This window comes from Miscanthus floridulus, chromosome 1, assembly GCF_019320115.1.
Source record: "Miscanthus floridulus cultivar M001 chromosome 1, ASM1932011v1, whole genome shotgun sequence".
In the NCBI taxonomy this organism is placed as follows: domain Eukaryota; kingdom Viridiplantae; phylum Streptophyta; class Magnoliopsida; order Poales; family Poaceae; genus Miscanthus; species Miscanthus floridulus.
In genome coordinates this window covers 197,940,353-197,963,609 of record NC_089580.1, presented here as the reverse complement: position 1 = coordinate 197,963,609, position 23,257 = coordinate 197,940,353, and the positions used below count along the sequence as shown (strand labels likewise).

General features: G+C 42.4%; 2 long non-coding RNA genes and 1 pseudogene across 2 annotated transcripts; 2 read left to right on the top strand and 1 right to left on the bottom strand.

The window, feature by feature from the left end:
* Positions 1-2,156: 2,156 nt before the first annotated feature.
* Positions 2,157-3,969, top strand: LOC136508510 (uncharacterized). Its single transcript, XR_010772002.1, has 3 exons — positions 2,157-2,597; positions 2,727-3,415; positions 3,730-3,969. It is a non-coding gene; the product is annotated as an uncharacterized lncRNA (long non-coding RNA).
* A 4,528-nt stretch (positions 3,970-8,497) lies between these two features.
* LOC136449671 (ankyrin repeat domain-containing protein, chloroplastic-like) lies at positions 8,498-16,442 on the top strand (annotated as a pseudogene).
* Positions 16,443-21,269: 4,827 nt separating this feature from the next.
* Positions 21,270-22,491, bottom strand: LOC136508503 (uncharacterized). The gene is made up of 2 exons (XR_010772001.1): positions 21,876-22,491; positions 21,270-21,666 (listed from the first exon to the last, which is right to left on the bottom strand). It is a non-coding gene; the product is annotated as an uncharacterized lncRNA (long non-coding RNA).
* Between the last annotated feature and the right edge of the window lie 766 nt (positions 22,492-23,257).

Sequence of the window (23,257 nt, the reverse complement as noted above, 5' to 3'; positions counted from 1 at the left end):
GCAAGATGGTGTTTCAGTTGCTGTGTTATTAGGCCCTGTTCGTCTGGTAATAACATCTCAATACAACGGTTGTTCTTAAGTTGCTGCCCTCATGGTGTGACGCAATGCCTGTGACTGAATACACTTACCCGTACAGAGATTCTATCTGTACATGAAACTATAAATTTTAGCAATTTCTGCAACTCTAGAATCTAGCACTTGATATTATGTCTAGAATATTGGGTCTTGCTTCCTCCATTGTTTCATCCATATAGGAAATGCAGTACTGTTTCGCTTTGATCTTGCAAGTAATTAGTTCATTTTTCATGTCATGTGTGCAGATTAGTTGACCCAGAGGATGTGGTGCAAAATTACTGGATATTGAGAGGCCATCCATGACATCCAGATTTGGGACACGGTTTGTCCTGCTCCTGTCTTCTGTTCTTTTTTCTCCCCTTTTCATGGTGTCGTTTACCCTCTGTGCACAGTTTGTAGTATGAAGCAACGGTAGCTGTAGGAATTTCTGAATGATTCAGAAACAAGCCAATTAAGTATTAGCCATTGGGATCATTAATTACTTCGTGCATCACATAGCTCCTTTTGTCGAATTTGATCGATACAATATCTGTGCAGCAGGATTCATATATAGTTCTGAGCCTGTAAACTTTCCTCTTGTTCTATATTATAATGTATCATGGTCTGACAAATTCTACATGTATTATCACTCACCTTTGCAAACTTTCTACTTGTCAGATTAAAAAAAAATACATTGTGTCCAATTGTATGTTGCTTAGTAAGAATCATGAAGATTTGCAGCATTATAGTTTTGTCTTTGTGCTAATTGTTTAGTGACCGTACTGCATGCAAATCTTGGATGATAATAAAAAAACACTTGTCTGATCACATACACGAATCCCCATCACCGTTTCTCATGAATGCCTGAACTAACCTGTTACATACAAACTCTGTTCTGAACTGAATTTCTGAATGAGATAGCAGGTTTATAACACTTCTTTGGTCTGAAATCCAACAAAGTAAAGGTTCTTTTTTCTGGACTGCTTCAATGTTTGCCATCTAATACTGTAGCTTGTAATGCAACTATACCACATTTCCTTTGAAAGTCCAACATGGCAACATGTAAGTAGCTGTGAATTATTTAGATTGAGATTGGAGATGAGATGACATTGGCCTGCCCTGATTTGCTCTCGGTCTTTTACATATATATATATAAGCCTCAATATGCTAGGGAGTGAGTTGATTAAACTAATTATCCACCTCAGGGCAGAGGAGGAAGGAGCATATGCGAATGCGGACTTGGCAGCGGCTACCGGACTCCTCCGCGACACACGTCCTCCTATAGTTTTTTTATATGTGCGCAGGTTAGCTTAGGTTTGCCCTGCGAGGGTGCCGGAGTGGGATATATCAAAATCTGTGCTGCAGATTTGATTTCGAGCAATTGAACCAAGCAATTCAGACGAGTCTTTTCTGTTGCCTGATTGTACACTGCTGGTTGATCGTGATCCTAATTGTATCAATATTTTTTTGTGCTGTTTTTGGAAATATTTTGAATGGTGGGTCTGGTGCAAGCGGTAGAGTCTTACCGTCTATGACCGGAAGGTCCTGGGTTCGAGTCGCGGTCTCCTCGTATTGCATAGGCGAGGGTAAGGCTTGTCACTAACATCCTTCCCCAGACCCCGCACAGAGCGGAAGCTCTCTGCACTGGGTACGTCCTGTTTTTGGAAATATTTTAGGAACTAAATTGAGACTATATTATTATTTACAAGGCATGCTGCTTTCTTCTAAGATGTTAATATGGTTTGTCGCCGTAGCGTTAGCACGGGCAATTTTGTTTTTTTTTCCAGATCCCATCCAGCAGATCTACATAGTGGTCAAAAATGGCAGCGAGCAAGCAAGTGAAATGAAAGAAGAAACAAAGAGCTAAATGTCTTGTACGAGAAGTATACAGAGAGAAAGATTTGTTCTTTGACTATAGGGTTCTCATGCAGAATCATATCTGAAATAATAATAAAAAATTATGTTTTATCAAAATGAATTTATCTCATTTTCCTTGTCTTCCTTTCACTCTTACTTGTAGGCCTTGAGATACTTGCATTCCCACGTAATAATCAATTTGCTGGTCAAGAGCCTGGCAGCAATGAAGATATCCAGGATACAGTTTGTATCAGGTTCAGAGCAAAGTTTACTATTTTTGACAAGGTAAGCAATTTGACCTGTGAGCTTTTCTTTTGCAGTAACTAACATATTATGAATTCAAAGTTTTCTATCATTCATCTGAGTATGTGAAATAAAAACAACCCTCATTGCTATCTCATTGGAATTTTGTTATAATCAAGTTGATTGGACCAGGCAGAGATGTGAACAGAGTAGGAAATTTAAACATTCATAATTAGCGTCACTGCAGAGACAACATTCAATGGTTGGTTTATTTATTGGCCATGTTTTTCTTTCTTGAGCTTTAACAGTTTGCTGGGTTAGTAATCAACATTTTTTGTTATTCAGATATGATTCAGTTGTCTGTTTTTTTTCTTTGACAACTGATTCAGTTGGCTGTTGGTATTGAAATGCTGGAGTCTTTGCTTTCGAATCTTGGTCCAAAGGTTAGTAGCTAAAATTGTTATTTCCTTAAGTATGTAGTCTAAAATATAATTTTCACAGTAGTTGAATATGGACTGTGATTGTTATAATCCTGAAACTGTATTTTGTTGATTTCCATTCTTTTCCTGCAGGGGATCTACATTTGCAGTTGCAAACAAATAATGGGTCAGTTTGTTTTTCACCTAATTTACCTGTGTATATGTAGTGGACTTTCAGTAGCTCTGCTCTTTAGCAGCGGGCCTCAATGGCTAACAGTAGTTCATACTTGAGAGTTTACATATGTAATATATATTATCAAAAACTCTACATCATTCAACAGTCTGCTAATTCCTAAGTTTTTATCTGCAGCCATAGCATGACTATGGTGGCTTAGAGACAAAAAAAAAATTATGTCCATGCTTTCCATTTTCTAATATTTCAAATACGTTCAGTAACAGCCATATGACTCTGTATTGATTCCGTTTATGCTCTGTAGATATTTGATATCCAAATGGAGCTAAGACAACATGTTAAAGTAATCCTGATGCTTTTTCAACATTCAAACTGCTCGATGTGGTCAAATGCCCGATTACTTGCTATGTTGATTTTGTCGAGTTGATTAACTTGGTTCTTTCCTGCTGTTTCTGCTGTTTTCCGGAATATATACAATGTCATATAAAATTGTGTAAAACCTAAACTATACAAAAAAATTATTGTTTGGTTGTTTTCATGCATTCCTGAAATAAAGCCGTGGCGTTAGCACGGGCACTGTACTAAAGCAAAGCAACTGAAGGAAACTGCGGCTAGGAAAAGATCTGCATTGTCCAAAAAGAATACACAGGTACTATGTGAAACCTTTTATCTCTCTTTGCATTAAAAAGGAACATATAGTCCTTTTGGAGAAGTACATAGCTATTCTTTTGTTCCGCTCCTAAATATGGTCCAGGCTTAGTTTCCTCTTGCTGATTAGAAATATATATGGATGTGTTTGTGCTCATAAAATGTCTTGGGAGGCAGCTGCATGTATGTTTATATTTGCTTTACGCTTCAAAGTTCATGGTTGATAGTACTGCAGCTCGTGTTTTGCTTCAGTGTTCAATTAGCTTTGCCACCACTAGTCTCAGTTTAACTAATGCATGTCAATGATTTTTTCAGGAGGAATCTTGAGTTTGAGAAGGAGCATGCGAATGGTGGGACGATGGCCAACATACATATCAAGGGAACCTTCGCTGCTACAGTAGACATTAGTCTTTTGATTCGAATGAGTTCAAACAGTTGTCTGTGCTTAACACATACTTGTGTTCTCATTTAGTTTGACACTCGGTGTGTTTTGTTAAAGATTTTGTATGAACAAATTATATTTCGTTTTAATGGATGTCGATGCTTCCTTCATTATGTATTTGTCGTTTTGCGATTATTAATTTAAGCTACCAAACAAAGTGTCGCAACATGAATTATTAATATATTAATCTGGCGTTGCAATATATGATGGCACATATAACAACCACATTTAGTCGTGGCAATAGGTACGATAATCATGGCAATAGAGAAACTATCTCTTGCAACTACAATAAGATGACGGTGGCAATAGAGGAATCTACCTATAGCAACCAGATAGTTAGTAACGTGGCAATAGATGACCTGTCTGTAGCAACCAACCTAAGTAACGTGGCAATAGCCTATGCCATCTATAGCAACCATTCAGAAACGTGGCAATATACGACCTCTCTGTAGCAACCAACCTGAAGAGATGTTGCAATAACCTAAGCCACCTATAGCAACCATTTAGGCGACGTGGCAATAGAGAACCTCTATTGCAATGCTTTCTCTGCGTAGCAACAACCACGATTGCAACACCTGTGTTGCGTTGCGCTTGCATTGTGTTGCTACACGACCAGCGTGTCGCAATACGTATCGCTAGCAACGCCTAGTTCGTTGCAATTGATACTATTACCACACCCATAGTGGTTGCAATTGCTTTTGTTACAACACTCACCAGGTGTTGCAAAAGCGTCAAAAGTGTTGCAATAGAGGGGCTGTGTGTCGCAACTAAAATGTAACCCATTGCATTATGCTATTGCTACCCTTACAAGTGCAACGACATTTAACCAAAAAAAATTGGTAGCAAAATTACTATGGCTACCATTTTTGGGTCTTTTGCTACACTTTTTTGGCGTTGCAGTAGACCGAAAATCTTGTAGTGAATGGACCACACCTGCTAATTAACTCTCTTGCGCAATCGTCCTCGCTTCACGCAAAAGGTTCGAACCGGAGTTACTAGCCTCCTAGAGCTCAAGCTTTTAAGTTGGTTCAACCCTTCCTCCGGTTCCGAGGTGGTACTAAGCATGCCTGCTACAGTACCTTCCACGGCTACAGTCCGATACCCGGGCTACAGTAGTTCAGTGGCCCAGCCCACCATCAGACCGGCCCAGCTTTGGCCCATTTAGTGGGGTCTCACATCAGTGCCCAGGGATCTCCTCCGACTGTGGCTAGGGAGCTCCTCCGGATGTGTTAGGGCATGAATGTACTTTAGATATGTCAGGTACTTGGATTTGCACTTGAGTTCCTAATTTTTATTGATCTTGTTCTTAAAACTTTTTACTTCTAAGTATACTCATAGTTGAAATTGTTATTATGGGATGCTTCAGTTCTATTTAGTTACAATATTTGTTCTGTTTCTATAGAAGACACTTTTGGTGCTTAAAGAAATTAGGTGAATTTTGATTGGTAGGGCGCTGCAAAGCGCACTTTATTTCTAGTGTGTGTAAAGAGATGGCTGAATCTGTCATATTCTATCGTCTCTGTTCTATCCATGTGCTGCAAATAGTAAGAGGAGCTGATCAGATGCTACATCTGAAATAAATTGCACGTGTACTATTTTTAGAAAATGGTGATAGTTTCTGAAACATATACATAAACATTATTCATGAATAATTTTTCTAGAGTTGCATGTCATCGGCTGCCAATATTTAATTGCATATGCTTCTGTACCAATGCTTGTTAATGGATTATTCTTGTGGTAGCTCTGCTGCTGATTTTTTCTAGCCTCAGATTCAATGATTATTCTAAATCTGTAGCTATTCAAAAGATTTAGTGATTAAATGGGCAACATATAGAAGCAAATGTTAGTATATTATTCCATTATTTAGCAATTCGCACTATATATTATTCTCATTTTTCAAGCGGCGAGGCAAGAACATCTTCTGGCCTTCTGCTAGTAGCTCTGAGATGTCTCCTAGTAGCAGCTGGCGTTGGAAATGATTCCTGTGTTGCTTGCTATTCCTCCCTACTTGTCAATGATCATAACAAAGTTGGTTCATTAACGATAGAACAAGGTGCAGACCAGCTACATCAAGGCCGTCTTGCTTGCACCCAACAAATTTAAGCATTTCAGGTACACACTCAATACTAGTTGGTATTGATGATTGTCTTACTGCAGCATCTGTTACATATTCTCTGGTTTACTCTACATCACAATTGGCTGTTAATATGATGTCATGTACTGTTTGAGCATTGTGCTTGATTGTCGACAAGTCTGTAGTGCAGGGCAGCACCAGAAGCACACTTTCATTTATATACTCTTATGACTTTATTTGAGAATCCATGTTGTTCAGACTAGTAGTGAAGAACTGAAAGTTCTGAGTCTGCCCTTTATATTCCATAGAAACTCAGTGATATCTGCTTAGTCATTTGCATCCTTTGATCTGGTTACTTTTTTGGGACCTGATCACATCCTTGGAAAATGATGCTTTTGGTAGACAGAGGAACTAGATTATCTCTTTAGTCTTTACATGTCTTAAGGTGCACATACATTTCATTATTAGCTCTGTACCACCATTATTAGCTTCATATCACTTGCCATTGTACCATGCTTATAGACTACAACTGGTAGCACAATACTCTTGCATTTTAGGACCACCCATTTATATGATAGCTCTAGAAGCCATAGGTTTGAAAATTTTAATTGGTTGTGGCATGTAACTAAAAATTTAACAAGAGGTGTTTATCTTTCCCACATTTTTTGACAGATTTAGAATCTTCATGCAAAGACTGCTTGGCAATTAAGGGGTGTCTAGATAATGCCTGCATCTATCTGTTTCTTAGTTGTGGTGGTGGCTTCGTTGGGGATGGCCAGATTTAGCAGTGGCAACTGCAGGAGGCGTGGATCTGGTTGGGAGGCATTGGTGTTGTATGAGAGCAATTTTTCTTTCTTAATACATGTATTAGGTGCTGATATGTGATGTATGACCAATGTTCCTAATTAAACATATTTGTGATAAATGAAGGTTTGCAAGATGGCATCTGGACCTCTCAAGGACACTGCAGGCATGTCTCTAAAATTTACATTCAAACTGTGGACAAACCTAGTGATAGCTGTAGTAGAGTAGTACAATAGTTCCAAAGTCCATCCAGTAACCAATAATGTGAGCAACACATGCAGTTCTACAACTAGAGTTTTGTTTATCAGAATAAGAGCAGAGCTGCTTTGCCCTTTTTCTTTTAGCTGAAATTACTGCTAAGCACAAACCAGATCTATAAGCACAAACATAAAACATAATGCTGAAATATGACCTTAATTTGTAACCAAGTATACATTTTTTAAAAGTTCTATGACTGCACTGCTAGGTACATAAAGGATCGAATGACTGAAAGTTGATGTGATAATTTACTGCTGAAAGTTAAACTTGACTGAAAGTTAAATTGGTTATAGACATTTATTGCACTTAGGCGCTAATTGTTTCCCTCTTTACCCCAAGAAAAATATGTCTGGTCTGGTGCTTAGATGGCTTGACAATGGTTGTCTATACTTGACTGATTATATAACTCATATACACTGTACATCAGTTTTACATAACTTGTCTACATTTGCTGATTACATGGTTATATTTTTCAGGAAGTGCTGGGCACTAGCCTTTTGGCTTGAGTTTCTAGAAAATGATTCGTCAAATAACTTGATGGATATGCTCTAGTTTTGGCAAGTTATTTCTTTTGGTTTTTGAGTTCCTAGAAATGATTGTGTGCGCAAACCTTAGGACTGTGAAACACAAAGTACTAGTATTGCTTCTGAGATGTCCATTCATGTAATTCTTTTGGTATTTGACTTTGTTGGATGTGATATACACAAAAATATGGTGTACAAGACAAATTAGATGTTATATGTATTAACCTACATGTGACTATATTAAGCTTGAATATCGGTTTCATATATGCTAAAAATTGTATTTTTTTTGTATGTTTATATTGTCCTGTTAAACAGTCTGTCGCTATAAATACATGGATTATTGGATGATCTGTTGGTATATGCTTGGTAACAGAGCATCTGTCGTTAAAAAGTAGCAATATTTAGGCAACAGATTGTCTGTTGCTAAAGATTTTTAACGATAGGATTTACACCGTTTGCATTAGTCTGTCGCTATAACTTTTAGCGACAGATCGTCTGTCGCTGTATCCACTTTTAGCGTCAGATCATCCATCGCCAATCTCGGTGTTGTGGTGTAGTGCATGTCAGTGATTTCAAGTCCAGCGACGCGATTGACATTGTGGGCACAACTGACGAAGAGAAGGTCACAGAAGATTCCAGAACCGACGCATAAGAAAAAAAACCAAAAAACACATGGTCGATGCTGACCCCCCGCATGAAGCACCTTCATCGAGCACCACATGCTCATCAACCATCTCCAAACACCATCCACCACCGACACAGACGTCACCAGAAGATCCACGGAGGGAGCAGAAGATTCCCGATGGATTCGTCACCGGGAATACACCCAATCCTAACTCACATAGAGGATAGAAAGTCATCATACCGTCGCAGCCCACACAGGCAGGGAAATCACAGGGGATGTCGCGACATCCACGCCGTCGCCCACCGGAGACGAAGCAGTAGAGGAAGAACATCCAGCACCACATCACGGGCGTTGGACAACCTAAACCTAACCCTAGCATGGGAGCCGGCGAAATCGCCGCCAGAGAAGGATTGCCTTCGCGCCTCGATCTTTTCTAGAGAGGACTCGCGCGCTCTTAGCCCAGACCTCCTTTTTGGGACCCAATCTGCTAAATCTTGGCCCATGTAGAAAGACACGCGTGCGTACTGCGCGTGGTCCGAATAAACGGCCCAGGCATGAACGGTCGGCTACACCGGCCAATCCTCCTCTCAAGTCTCAACGCGGCACACGGCCGCACACGGCCTCAGAGCACGGCGCGACGGTGCGGGACGACGCCATGACGCCGCCCTCCATCTTCCACCGCCATCACCGCCTCCTCCCCATCCCCTCCGCTTCCCCGACCCAAATTCTAAACCCATTCGCCACCTCGTCCCGTAGCCTCAACCATCAACTCCCAAAACCTGTAGTCCTATCCCTACCCTCGCGGCCAGTCATCTCCTCCGCCTTCGCTGTCGCCGCCGTTGGCGATGACGAGGATGTTGTCGTCGGGGATTGCCTCGTGTTCGACGACGACGCTTTCGAGGAACCGGACCTGGACCTCCCCTCGTCTCCGCTGCCGCGGGCTAGCGCCCCCCGCCACGGCCGGAGGGCGGAGGCCGGCGAGGGCGAGAGCCTGGTGCCGGAGAGGTGGAGGGATGCCGAGGAGGAGATCAACCTGACGAAGAAGGTGAAGCGCCGCATCGCTCACGGGCTACGATTCGGGAGCCGCCTCGAGCGGCGGGTGCCCCCGGCCGTTGCCGCCCCTCATGAATTCCGCGCGTACCGCAAGGGGATGCTGAGCGCGGAGCGTGACCATATTGCTTATGTATACCGCGGGCCGCTGGAGAGGGCTCTTCTGCCGGAGGTGGAGGATCCTCCACCGCCAGAGCCTGGGACGCGTGTGGCCCCGAGGAATCCGAGGATGGGGATGGATGTTGGCAGCCTTGAGGACATTGATGAGTTTTTTAGAAGTCGGGAGTATGTTCAGGATGAGATGGAGGACAGCAAGAGCCCCAAGGGTGAGTTCTGACTTCTGGACTTGTTTTTTACATATAGAAGAATTGCTTTATTGACTACATTTTTGTTAGAATAGTGACTGTAGTTGATTACTCATATGGTCTGGAAATGGAGTTTTGTTTGTGTCCATGTGTGTTTTTGGAGATTTACCCCAAATGAACAGTGAGACTGTGCGAGCCAAGGGAGCCATTACAGCATTTCTGTGTTTAGATTTTACAACAAAAAAAGAAAAGAAAAACTGGAGTAGTTTAAACCTATATAATTCGAATATCGAAAGTCAAAACTCATTATATTTACCAATACACTGCAATTGATAGGATCACGATTGACAGTACATGAGCTTATGTCAAACGCAATGCCGATGTTATGGGCGCCATCAGCAGTGATGCAATGTAGAATGTGTGCTTTTACTCCTATTGCCACGTTTTATTATATCACCCCAACTGGCTTTGACCAAATTACAGCAAGCGATGCCCACACAGATGTTATCAATAACGGGGTACACATTTTATTGCCTTGGTAAACTCGGTAGTCATGTTAGATTCTCTTGCTACTTAAAGATGACTGATTGTTAGACAATGTTGCTTTTATGAAAGAATGCATTGACTGCTGTTTGGCCAGTTGGATGAAGTAGTAAATAGTGACTTTGTTCTTCATCTTGCGTCATTCTTTTGCTTCTTTTTTATTTTTTGTTATGCATAATGACATTTCTTTTATACTTCAGGCCGTCAGAAGTTGTTCTCAAATGAGGAGAAGGTTCTTCTGAACAAGCGAGTGCCTGATCTGGAAGCTGCTACTTCTGTAAGCAATCTGTGTTCAGAGCAATTCAGTCGTTGAGTCATTAATAACGTCCTGTAGCAGCTACTTTCTGAAGCGCGAGAACCATAGAGATTTTTTCTACTCAAACCTTCTAAGATGTGTGGAAATTCTGCCTGTTCACTTGTCTATGATGATCTTTGTTATTTCAAGTTTAGTTTCCTGTGTAATGCGGAGTATCTATTCCTTGCAGAGTAAATGGCTTCCGCTTCACATCCTTGCTGCATCTGGAGATTTCTATCTATTGGATAGTCTTTTAAAACATAATGTGGACATTAATGCGCTTGATAAGGTGATTGCCACTGCCTGACTGTAAAATAGCTATATGGCATCTTTCTTTTTTAGATCATTATTTTTTATTGGACCTTTTGCTGGTTTCCTTAGGATGGCTTGCCAGCGATTCACAAAGCAATTCTTTCAAAGAAGGCTGCTATTATCAACTATCTTTTAAGGAACTCAGCAAATCCATTCATCCAAGATAAAGTGAGTACAAACCTTGTTTAGCATGCTTGTAAACAGTTTGTACAGAGCCTAACGCAAGCAATGTTATCTGGGCCTGTCTTCGTTATTTTAGGTTCCTTGGTGCCTTGTAAACAGTTTGAACAGAATCTAATGCATTTGCCTCATTTAATCATCTTGACTGTGATGAAGTGTCATGCTCCTGAATTCTCTAGTTTGATGCAGTATTATATGTGAGATTTATTTTTCTTGTGACTTGTGGTGATACAGGATGGCGCGACTCTAATGCATTATGCTGTCCAAACAGCATGTAGTCAGACCATAAAGACACTTTCACTGTACAATGTTGACATCAACCATCCAGATGATGTATGTTTAAGTGCTGGAATTTCCTTGCTTTATTTTCTCTTCCGTTGGTTGGACTTAACACGTAGCTCGATCACGTTGCAGTATGGATGGACACCTTTGCATCTTGCTGTACAAACACAGAGGACTGACATTGTGAAGCTACTTTTAATAAAGGGCGCTGATAGAACTCTTAAAACCCAAGTAAGTAAAGTGAATATTCTAAAAGTTCTCAAATGATTCAGTAAGAACGCATTTGTGGATTATTCGATAAGAACACATCTATGGATTGACTGAATGGTTTGCTTTGAAATATTCCTTTAATAATCACATGATATCATGTTGTCATTAATTCTTCTCAATTCTCATTGTGTTTTTCCATAGCATTTTTGGATGCAATTATGGCAGTCTTATGTCCTGTATTCTTCTGAGAACAAGTGTTCTGTTGCTAAACGATGAATAATTTGTTGGTGAACTCCTTTCAGGATGGATTGACCCCGTTGGAGTTGTGCCTCCGATTGGGTCATGATGTGCGGACGTATGAGCTTATCAAACTACTTAAAAGCTTCCAAAGACAAAAGCAGCATGATTTAGTTTAGCAACTGGAGGGTGTGGCCCTCTTGGAGTCATTGAGGTTCATGACATCTTGGTCTGCTGGGAGGCCAGTTTTCAATGTACCATTCATCGAATTGATCCGAATTGGAGATAGGCACAGGTCAACTTCATTGTTTTTGTATCATTTATGATATTTCATTGTCCTGAACCCTGAAGTGACTGAGCCAATTGGATGCAGGAAATAGTTTACCCTGGAACTGGAAGCAAATGAGCAAACCAGGTTACAGTCAAGACATGAGAATGGGATGAAGAAACCTTTCCCTAGGTTGCTGCTCTACAATTATTAGAGGTGAGGCATATGTTATTAGATTAGAATTGCTCTCTTATCCTTTTGGCTCATTGAATCCGTGTTTGGGAGAGCCCATTGATCCTGGCCCAGTCCATGTGGCACGTGGACTGGACTGGGCTAGGAGTGAACTAAATTTCTGGCCCACCAACGCAATGGGTCAGGATTGCACCATCCCAAACAGGCCATTAGGTGAGCGGTTCCTTTTATACTTACACATAGATGTGCAAAGAACCAGGAGTTGTACTTATCTTCTTTCCATATATTTTGTTGTGATGGATTGGCCTGGTGCAGTGGTGAGAGCTGTCTCACTGAGTCACCAGGTTATGGGTTCGAAGCAGCCTCTCTGTAGATTTACGGGGGGAAGGCTTGCCTCGGTTTTTCCCTTCTCCAGACCCCACTCATATGGGAGCCTCCGGCACTGGGTCCGTCCTTTTTTCTGGATTGGGAAACTCTATTATCAAATTGCATGCATGTTTTTTGTGTTCGGCATTTTTTTTTTTGATTGATACTGTTTAGGTATTGTCCATGTTTCATAGCGCGTGCTTAGTTGGGTGAAAGTTGAAATTTGGGCTACTGTAGCATTTTCGTTTTTATTTGGCAAATAATGTTCAATCATGAACTAATTAGGCTCAAAACGTTCGTCTCACAATTTCCAACCAAACTGTGCAATTAGTTTTTTATTTCGTCTACATTTAATGCTCCATGCACGTATCGCAAGATTCGATGTGATAGGTACTGTAGCACTTTTTGGGATTTTGGGGTGGGAACTGAACACGCTGATAGATTGGTGTAGCTGACTTTGGCACTTTTCAGTTGTCACCTGGAAACAGGGCCCGTTAAAAATCGAGCTTAATATGCTATGAATTCTTATTCCACTAACCTATCAGCTGCTGATAATTCAGCTCAGGTATGTTTCGAAACCTTGATCATAAACGAACAAGGACGAGGATTCTATGCACTCTTGTCCATATGCCCGATGCAACTTCTTTTGCCTTTAGGCTCACATCTGGCAAGCTAAGCCATGCCAATTCTGTTATCTTATACTAAGCGTTCCTGGACCGTTATTTCTTCGGTCTCTGGGTGTGCCCATCTCAGCCTTTATGGGCAATTATACGCACCAACAAAATTCCATTTGTACCGATCTTCTGAGTAACCAATGCCCAGGATCTTACTGCCGTACCCACAACGACCTTCCTTCACCCTTGCTTTCTCCACACTCCATGGTCCTTCCTGGGTGGCCTTGAATGGCCTGTGTTTGCACGTCAAACATTCCAGAGCACAGACCTGAAGTAGCAGTATGTTCAAATTAAATCATCAAAGTGCGGTAGTAAGACAGTTCCAGGAAAACTATATAGGCCTTATTTGGTTACTGCAGTCCCTTCTAAAATTCCTGTCACATCGAATGTTTAGACACATGCATAGAGTATTAAATATAGACTAATTACAAAATTAATTACACAACATGTGCTAATGATAGATTAATTAAGCCTAATTAGTCCATGAAGATGGCTTAGGCACCCGAAGGGTACGAGTCAGTTAATAGCTCTAAGCCAACCTCTCCAATAGTGCTAGCTCTTAGCAATAGCTCGTGGTATGATTAGGCCCACATGACACTCACATGGTCTTGGATTGTGTGTATGAGTCTAAGGCTCCGTTCGGCTCGCTGAATTTTAGCTGAAATTGGTTGAAAAACACTGTTCTGGCTGAACTGTTGTGAAAGAAAAATACTGTTCCGACAAAAAAAAAACAAGCCGAACAAGCCGGTTTCTGGGTAAGCCGAACAGGGCCTGACTCTTATAAGAGCTAGCTTTTCTCTCTTTTTTATTAAAATATAAAAAATGCTAAGAGCTGGCTTATGATACAGCCATTGCGTGTGCCCTTATAGCTTTGCTTTGTTTTTCGATAGATCTTTGGTTAGTGAAAAACATGCTAGAACTTGAAGAAGTGTCGTGCTAACTTTCTTGACACTTGTTGGAGATAGGGTGAAATGGGGCAGCAAATCAAGTCACAGCAAGGTGAGCAGACAAGACGAGCCGGACCAGACTGGCAAGCAGCAACGCCCCATCCATGTGGCAGAGTGGCTCTTGTCTCTGCCGAAGCATTGAATCGGCGTGGGTACTGGACTGGAGGCGTGGGAAAGAAGGCTAGCAGCACTATTGCCCAGCAATACTGTAGGCGCGGTGAGGAGGTGACAGTTAACGAGGGCAGGAAGGCAGCGGCTAGAGGGAGGCTACAGCCAGGAGCAGTAGCATGGGGCTGAGCTGAGCGGGGGTTGGAGAAGTGAATGAGGGAATCTTTGTCTGACGCTATAGAGGCCAGGCCAGTGGCCACGGCAGTCGGCAGGGCAAGGCCACGGGCAGGGCCAGGTCCGGGCAGCCGGCCGGCCGGTGCCGTGCATGCTCCTTGGCTCCTCCGTGTCTGGCTCCATCTGATCTAGTGGTATGCGTGTAGTGTAAATGCTGGCCCAGCCTGCCTGACCAAAGTGACCATGCCCCATATTCTCTACCTGCTGTCGCCTTTGATGCTTCTCCCTGCCATCTCATTTATGATCGTCTCATTACTCACCCTAGTTACTCCTTTGCAAGTCCCAACAACCTACCCGGCTAACCTGGATCCCTCACATGGAAAGTAACAAATCTACGGCCCGTTCGTTTGTTGGTGTCGAGTCAATAGGGTTTATATGTTTTTAGATTCACCATAAAAAATACTTTCAAAATGTATAAATCACATGTTGTCCAGCAGTTTATTTCCATCTTTCTCCGTCAATGTCTAGACATTCGTATAGCTTAACATCATAAGATTTATGCTTTTAGATTTGCCATGAAAAATACTTTCAAAATGTATAAATCACATGTACAACAGTATGAATATATACAACTTGATGGGCAAAAATAAATTTGACTAAGGACCGAGCCAGAATGACAACTAATTTGAAATGGAGGGATTATGATTTTTTGACCTACCATGTACTACTCCCTCCGTTCCAAATTATACTCCCTCCGTCTAAAAAAACAATTCTAGCTTTGAACCTGTACTGTCACAAAAAAAAAACGCAATTTTAGCTTTGAAACTGGAGTAGGTTCAAAGCTAGAATTGTGTTTTTTTTTGGACTAAGGGAGTAGGTCGTTTTGACTTTTTTGGTACATCTATTTTGCTATGTATCTAAATATAATAATATGTCTAGATACATAGCAAAATGGATGAAAAAAAAGTCAAGCAACTTATAATTCGAAATGAATGGAGTACTAACTAGAGATGATGTATATACAATTAGTAAGGCCCTGTTTAGTTGCACCCCAAAACGCCAAATTTTTCAAGATTCCCTGTCACATCGAATCTTTGGACGCATGCATGAAGCATTAAATATAAATAAAAAATAAAACTAATTACACAGTTTCGACGAAATCCACGAGACGAATTTTTTAAGCCTAATTAGACTATGATTGAACAATATTTGTCAAATAACAACAAAAATGCTACAGTAGCATTTCGCCAAAAATTTCGGCATCCAAACGGTGCCTAACTCCACAAACATTTATGGAGTAGTAAATAAGTGCACGTCAGGATTTGTCCACCGCCATACTACGTGAGGCCAAAGTTCACCCACAGCGATCAAAACACGAAGTTTTTTCTCGTGATTTGTGAAGTGTGGGTGCTGGCATTTGTGTTTTTTAGGGCAATGAATGCATTTGAGCACTGTGTTCTTGGGCATTCTTGCCTGGGCCTTGTTTAGTTCCCTTCAAAATTCCAAGTTTTTTCACTCTCTCTCCATCACATCAATTTTTAGCCGCTTGCATGGAGTATTAAATGTAGGTAAAAAAATAACTAATTACACAGTTTAGTTGGAAATCACGAGATGAATCTTTTGAGCCTAGTTGTCCACGATTGGACAATATTTGTCAAATAAGACGAAAATGGTACTATTCATCAGGTTGAAAAAACTTTCAATCTAAACGTGGCCCTGATGTGCTCCAATATCTCTCTCAAATATGTGCTGCTGCTCGTCACAGGTGGTAATGCACAGTGGAGTATGATCAGCTCCTATTATATATATACGTCTCTCTCTCTATATATTGACCTGATAAAAAAACATTTGTTATGATCTCTCTTCATGTACACAGTCTGTAAGATAACAGTCACAGTTACATCCTGTGGTCTGCAAATATTCAAAACGTGTAGGATGAGCCTAAGATCGGCCCGTATTCATTTGGCTACATCCCCATTTTTTGTTTCATGCCAAATGGTCGGTTGTGAGCTAGCTGGCGCTCACAGTATATCTAGTGCGTAGGAGTACATGATTTTGGATGTTTTTGGAGTTTGGAAAATGCGGCAATGTGAACAGTCTCCTTTTTAAATGTACGTAATATATTAAACTCCGGAATGAGCTTATGGATCCGTGATAATGACTACTGTTGAAATGGGCCCACCCAAATATAATGACTGTTTTTATTTCAAATTAGGCCCCATCAAATATTATCAGCTCCATATATACCCAAATGGTCCCATTTGGAACTAGTTGGAATTTTTCTATACAATACTGCCATTCAGAATATGCCCTTGTATATTATTTATGGGGAAATTGTGCCGCCATTTTCATGAATTTGGAAAATATAAAACTTTAATGCGGCTACACTAGCCGTTGATAATGTTGTTGGCGCGGCGGCCACTTGTATTGTCCTGTTCGCTGGGTTTATAAGCCATACTTTTTTAGCTAACAAACAATATTTTCTCTCACAACAAATCAATAATTTTAGTCATGGCTTATTAGCCAAACGAACAGGGCAATTATCTTCAGCTAAGGTTCGTTGCCTAGAATAATGCCTTTGGAAGGGGATGATTAGCTTGTTGAAACTAATCAATGAAGGTCATGTTCCGCCCCTCAAATTTTATATTGGGAGACTATGGGCCTATTTAGTTCCTTATTTTGGTTAAAACTTTTGCTGTTTTATCTTATTTTTTTGGCAAAATGGATCTAAACACCATAGATAAAAACAACAAAACTTGGCTCCAAAATTTTTGGCATTTGGGACCCAAGAGGCCCAAAACCAGGCAAAAAAACGTCTTGGGAGCGCGTGCTGTTTTTGCATGGCTAAAGTTTTGCCATGCATGTAAACATCAAATGCAAAAAGTTTGAATGGTAAAAGTTTTACAGCAAAAGATTAGAGATAAAAGTTTTGTCATTACGAAAACATCTTAAAAAACCCCCTCGTTCATGTTCTGAGCATGAGAAAGTTGGAGCACGCTAGACCTCGTGCTGATCCACTGTATAGTAGCAGGTCCTACGCATGCATACACTTTAAGGCCTCGTTTAGATTGCGAAAAAATTTCAAATTGATGAATAGTAGCATTTTCGTCTTATTTGATAAATATTGTCTAATCGTGGATCAACTAGGCTCAAAAGATTCATCTCGTGATTTCGAACTAAACTGTGCAATTAGTTTTTTTTACCTACATTTAATACTTCATACAAATGGCTAAAAATTGATGTGATGGAGAGAGAATGAAAAAACTTAGAATTTGGATAGCATCTAAACAAGGCCTAACTTCGATTTAGAATTGAATGGAGCGTACAGTGTAGTATAGCAGGAAGACATGATTGAGAGAAAGAGGCAGAGGGGGAGAGAAGCTGGAGCATTTGTAGAGCTTGGAAGCTGCATGCACCGCAGTACTGACCGTAATTAATATTAATATACGCAGAGATACTCGTACTCGGTCTCTTCAGCAGCATGGCATGGATGGTGGACTGACTGGTGTGTGTATGCACGTCTCGTGACCACTTGAATTTATTTTATTCTTTGTGTACTTGTATACAGAAGAAAAGTTAAGAGTGGCTAAATGATCTTATGTTTGAATTCTGACTGGGGAGCATAATTTTGAAAAGGGAGAGTGGCAGAGCACGTCCATTTGATGAAGAGTGGATTAATTATGATATACTCCCACTCGCTTATTGAGGACTACTCCTAGCTGCTTAAATATTTTAGATGCTGGTCCTTTTGATGAAGAGGGGAGAGCACCTGCTTAAATATATTATAGGTGTTCATTTGTAAAAGCATTATAATTTTATGTTACACTGGAAAATATTGCTACTGGTTTGACAATTAATATTCTCATTATTAATATATTATATAACAGCTAATTTGTAATATACTCCTTCAGTCCAAAAATACTTAATGTTGCTCTAAAATACTTAATGTTTTTAGGATTTTTATTTAAAACATGTTAGTGTGTTCAGTAGAAATACTAATGTATCTCAAGAGGGCGAGTTTAACATAGTGCCAAGAGCTAAAATGACATCAAGTTTTCTTGAATATTTTAATATTTTTAATCCTAAAACAAAAGTTTTTTTTTGAATAGAGGTAATAGTATAAGTAACGGATGGGACTATACCACTACAGTTGATTTGTTTAACAAGCGAACATTTCCCTAATAGAATTCAGACCATGATATGTTTTTTTTAACGCCCGAGCCCATCGGCCTGGCCCAAGGCTCGGTTTTTTGGCTCGGCCTAAGCACGGCACGGAGGCTAGCGGGCTCGAGCTGGCCCGGCCCGGAGCAGCAGGCCGTGCCTGGGCCTGAACCCAGGCACGTGGGCCGGCACGGCATGGCCTGTTGCAGAGCAGCCGGCCCGGTGACGGCCCGGCCTGCCAGCGCCCCCCTGACGCCCCGCGCCCCGCCCCCGCATATAAGCGGCTCACCAGTCCTCACCTCTTCACTCTCCCTCCTCGCCCGCTCCGCAGTCAGCAGTCGCCTCGCGGCCCTCGTTCGCTCCGCTCTCCACTCCAAACCTTAACCCTAATCCCTAGTTTCCCACTCGCTCGTCGCGGCGCAGCCAAGCCCCGCTCACCCAGTCGCCTCTGCCTCGCCGACGGCTGGCTCCGCAGTCCGCTCCCAACCCTAACCCTAATCCCCACTCGCTCGTCGGCTCGCCGCGGCGCAATCTCTGCTCCCTCTCTCGCCTGCATCGGCCGCATCCACGATCTGGTGAATTTGAGCTCTCTCTCGTGATCTACTGATCTCGTCCGTCGTCCCTGACTTCGGTGACCTCGATCTGCCTCTCCTCCCTTCTCCCTCTCTCCTCCCTTCTCCCTCTCTCTTCTCTTGCTCTCGGTGAACTATGTGAGTTCGTGACCGTGTTTCGTCCGTCCCTCCTCCGTCGTTCGCCATCGTTTCTAATCGGTCTCTCTCCTCTGGGTGGCCCTCGTCATCTTTGGCACCGGGCTCCGGTTGCGCAGGTACTCCGCTAACCCTAACCCTAACCCTAGATCTGTCTTCTCCACTTCTTGCGTCTCTTCCACTGACTCTGGATCTGTACCTCTATGGCTCTATCTCTCTGACTCTGTTTTTCTCCTCCGTGCAGGTCGGTTGCCGATGCCTCGTCATCCTCTTCATGTGGCATAGACCGAGCACGGCGGCCGCGCGCACCGTTGAGGAATGGTGCTGGAGATAAGCCATCCGCGGTCAAGGTCGCCATGGCGGATGACGATGATGTCGTCTATCCACACACTGGCAACGATGACATGACGCTGCAGGGCTGCTCCCATAGGACGACGACGACATCCGTGATGACGTTGCTGTGTTGTTGGGTATTGATGTCGGTAGTGGCTCTGCTTCGATCGATCTGGACGATGGCGACGGTGGTGGAGGGGCGGAGTCGGCGCCGTCGGTGATGGAGACAGGGACACCGGTTGGCTCCAACAGCACAGATGGTACCTCATGCCTTGGTAAGCGTAAATTTGGTGTCTGGGTTAATTTTGATGAGATCTATGAGACTGTGAATGGTCAAAAGGTTCAAACTGCTGCTATCTGTAAAATGTGTAAGAGTAGATTGTCTGCTAGATCTTCTGCTGGCACTGGCCATTTGATTAGGCATCAGAAATCTTGTAGGAAAAAGGTTGATCATGCTGTTAGGGTTCAGTCTAGGCTTTCTTACAATCTTGATGGATCTATGCATAACTGGGACTACAATCCTGTTGTTGCTTGCACTGTATCTTTGGAGTCTTGTTTCAGTTTGACGGGTAGGATAATTGAGGAATGGTGGCGGCGCTTGTCACCAGAGACTGTGGAGATGCTGACTTGCTTAAAGGATCAGGAGTTAGGAGAAAAAAGGGAACAACATGTTGACAACCAAGAACTTGAAGACTCATTCCAGAACTTGTACCTTGATGAAGATGGACCTGCTGGTGGTGCTTCTGGTACTTAGTGAGGTACTGAGGTTGAGACTTGCCTCCTGAGTGTGTGATATGTGACTGTGAAAGGGTGTGTGTGACTCAGTGACTGTGAAAGACTTGTCTATCACTTGAACAATGGTTAATTAAGAGCTAGTTGCACTCTTTTTTTCTTTCTAGGGTTTCTCACAAAGGTGAGTTTTACCTAGAAAGGTTTTTAATGAGACAGCATTGCACTAAACAGCTCATTTTGGTTATTTCTGTTGTCTGTCGGCTTTGGACTTTGATTCTGTGAATCAGTGAATGTATGAAACTGTGATCTGTGAATGTATCGGACATTTCGACTTTGATTCTGTGAATGTATGAAAATGTGACTGTATCGGACAAGTTTTGGACTTTGATTTTGTGAATGTAAGAAACTGTGATGATGTATTGATGTGAACTGTGAATGTATGAATTATGAAACTGTGGACTGTTATATGTTTGTGAAATTGTGAATGCAAAGGGTAACAGGCCGCGAGCTGGCATGGCCCATGATTCTGGTCGTGCTTCGCGGGCCGGCCCGGCACAGAAATCGGCTCATAGAGCCGTGCCTAGACCGAAAGTCAGGCCTGTGGGCCTATAAGGCATGGCCCGTGAGGCACGGCATGCCGTGCCGGCCCATTGGCTATCGGGCCGTGCTGGCACAGGCCCGTGCCGTGCCGGCCCAGCACGTTGGCCATATATAGCCCAAAGAGAGCTGCGTGTCATTTTATTATTAAGAAATAGAGGGCTACAAGGAAGGCCGTCGTTAGAAGCCTGTCGAGTGGGTGCTGGATATGCATCACACACACCTCAGACAAGAATTCAAGGAATCAAGAAGAATTATCAGGCCAAATGGCTGGAAGCTTGGTACTCTAGTGTTCAGCCTGTATTACGGTCTTTCACCGGTGGTCGATGACAGAGGGAGTAGTAAAAAACGGTCCGGAGGTCGTAGTAGCTACCAGCATGCTCGCCGCTTGCTCGTATCTCGCTTATCACATAATAGTATTTTTCTCGTACACTAATAATATTTTTAGCCACGGCTTATCAACCAAATCAGCCCAAATGAATAGGTCCATATATTTGTCTCTTACAGTTACAGCCTTACAGGTTTTGCTCTCCTCTCCGATCCTCTAGTGTTCGACTCCAGTGGTCGATGATAGAATTGAATGTGAGGCCATGCATGAACATCTAAACATATATACTAGTACTACATCGACTATTTCACGTGAGTGCAATCTTTCTTCCGGATCCATCTTCGTGAGATCAAATAATGACCTGCTAGTTCATCCTTACCACCTGCTGCCAGTTTATGATAGATATATATGCAATTGCGCGAGATGCAACACTTTTTTTTTATAAGGAAATGCAACACTTCGAAACTTTGAATTGAACTAATACCTGCGTTGCAAAGTGCCAAAGCATGAGCATTTCTTCAAGTCTACAGTATATAAACGAGATGATATATATAAGTAAGTGGCAGAGTATATCAGACAACATATCGACTCGGCCTGTATGCAGCTGCAATTTATTCCAAGTTTTTGCGGATCACATCAGCAGAGTAGTCAACGTGATATGCATTTCAAATACCCAGAAACGCATGCATGATATCTGAAAGCTTTAAACATAGGATGATGGTGAAGTACCTACCACAAAGTCACGAAGTCCAGCATGCGCTCATAAATCACTACGCATGTGTTGAGAACGTCTGAACGGTGCAAACACACACCAGGTAAAAAAAAATCCACCGGGACGAGACTCTCGACTGCGGGTATATAAGCGCCAGATGCATAGTATATGAATGCTCCTGTCCTACGTATGTTATGAGTATTGTCTAGGCATACCTTGAGCGAGATCGAAAGTGACAATCAGAAACACACGGATTGTTCAGAGTGTGAGCAGCAGATAGATGTATGAAAGTGTACTAAGATATTGGCACGGCTCAATCAGAAACACCAGCGACATACATGATCCCGCAATGGACAACGAGGTCGTCTGAGTGAGCCGAGCCAACATCATAGCTACTATTCCATTATTCCTTGGTTCCTCCTTGATTTCCTTTTCAAGGCCCTGCAGAGTGGGGTGATGGATAGATGCCATGGAAGCATGCATGCATGGAAGAAGCAAGCACAGCCATGGCCATGCAGAAGATGAACAGCAAGCAGTAGCTTAGCTATCAGGTGGAGAAAGAAAGAGAACAGATGAGATGGAGAAGAAAGCAGCTAAAAGCTAGACGCGAGAACGAGGAGGAGGAGAAGGGATCGGAGGCGATGGATGGGGGCTGTGCAGTGGAAGGAATGGAGGGAGGCCGGGCTCCAACTTTATGCACCTCTCCCTGGTGGTGTGGTGTGGGTGGGCATTCAAGTCCCTCCGGCTACCAAATGAGTAAGACAGGCTGCAGCATTAATGGAAACCAGGCCATGTCTCTCTCTCCATCTCCAGCAGCTCCAGCACCATGGAGGAGATGGAGCTAGCCATGGAGTGATGGAGTAGTAGTAGTAGTACATACATGGATGCATATGTAGGTGCAACGACATAAATGAGATTCCCTGGCCGGGCCACACCCACACCCATGTTTAGTTCGCGAAAACTTTTCTCAAAAAGTGTTACAGTATCCGTCACATCGAATCTTGTGATACGTGCATGGAGTATTAAATGTCGACGAAAAAAAAACTAATTACACAGTTTGGTTGAAAATTACGAGACGAACGTTTTGAGCCTAATTAGTCCATAATTGAACACTAATTGCCAAATAAAAACGAAAGTGCTATAGTAGCCCCAAATCTCAAATTTTGCAAACTAAACAAGGGCCCAGCTTTCTTGCCCGATCTGACCCCTCCCTCGGATCCGCGAGAGCTTGCCATAATAGCTTGCGTTGCGGCATCCTGAGCTGAGTGTACGTGAGCCCGGCCCTGCATGTGTCCGTGTCGTCGTCTCTAGCTCTGAGCTGAGCTCTGTATGCAACGCAATTGCAAGCTACTCCTACCAGAGGGTGGCCAGCAACAGCGACTCTGTCCGCCCGTCGCTCATGC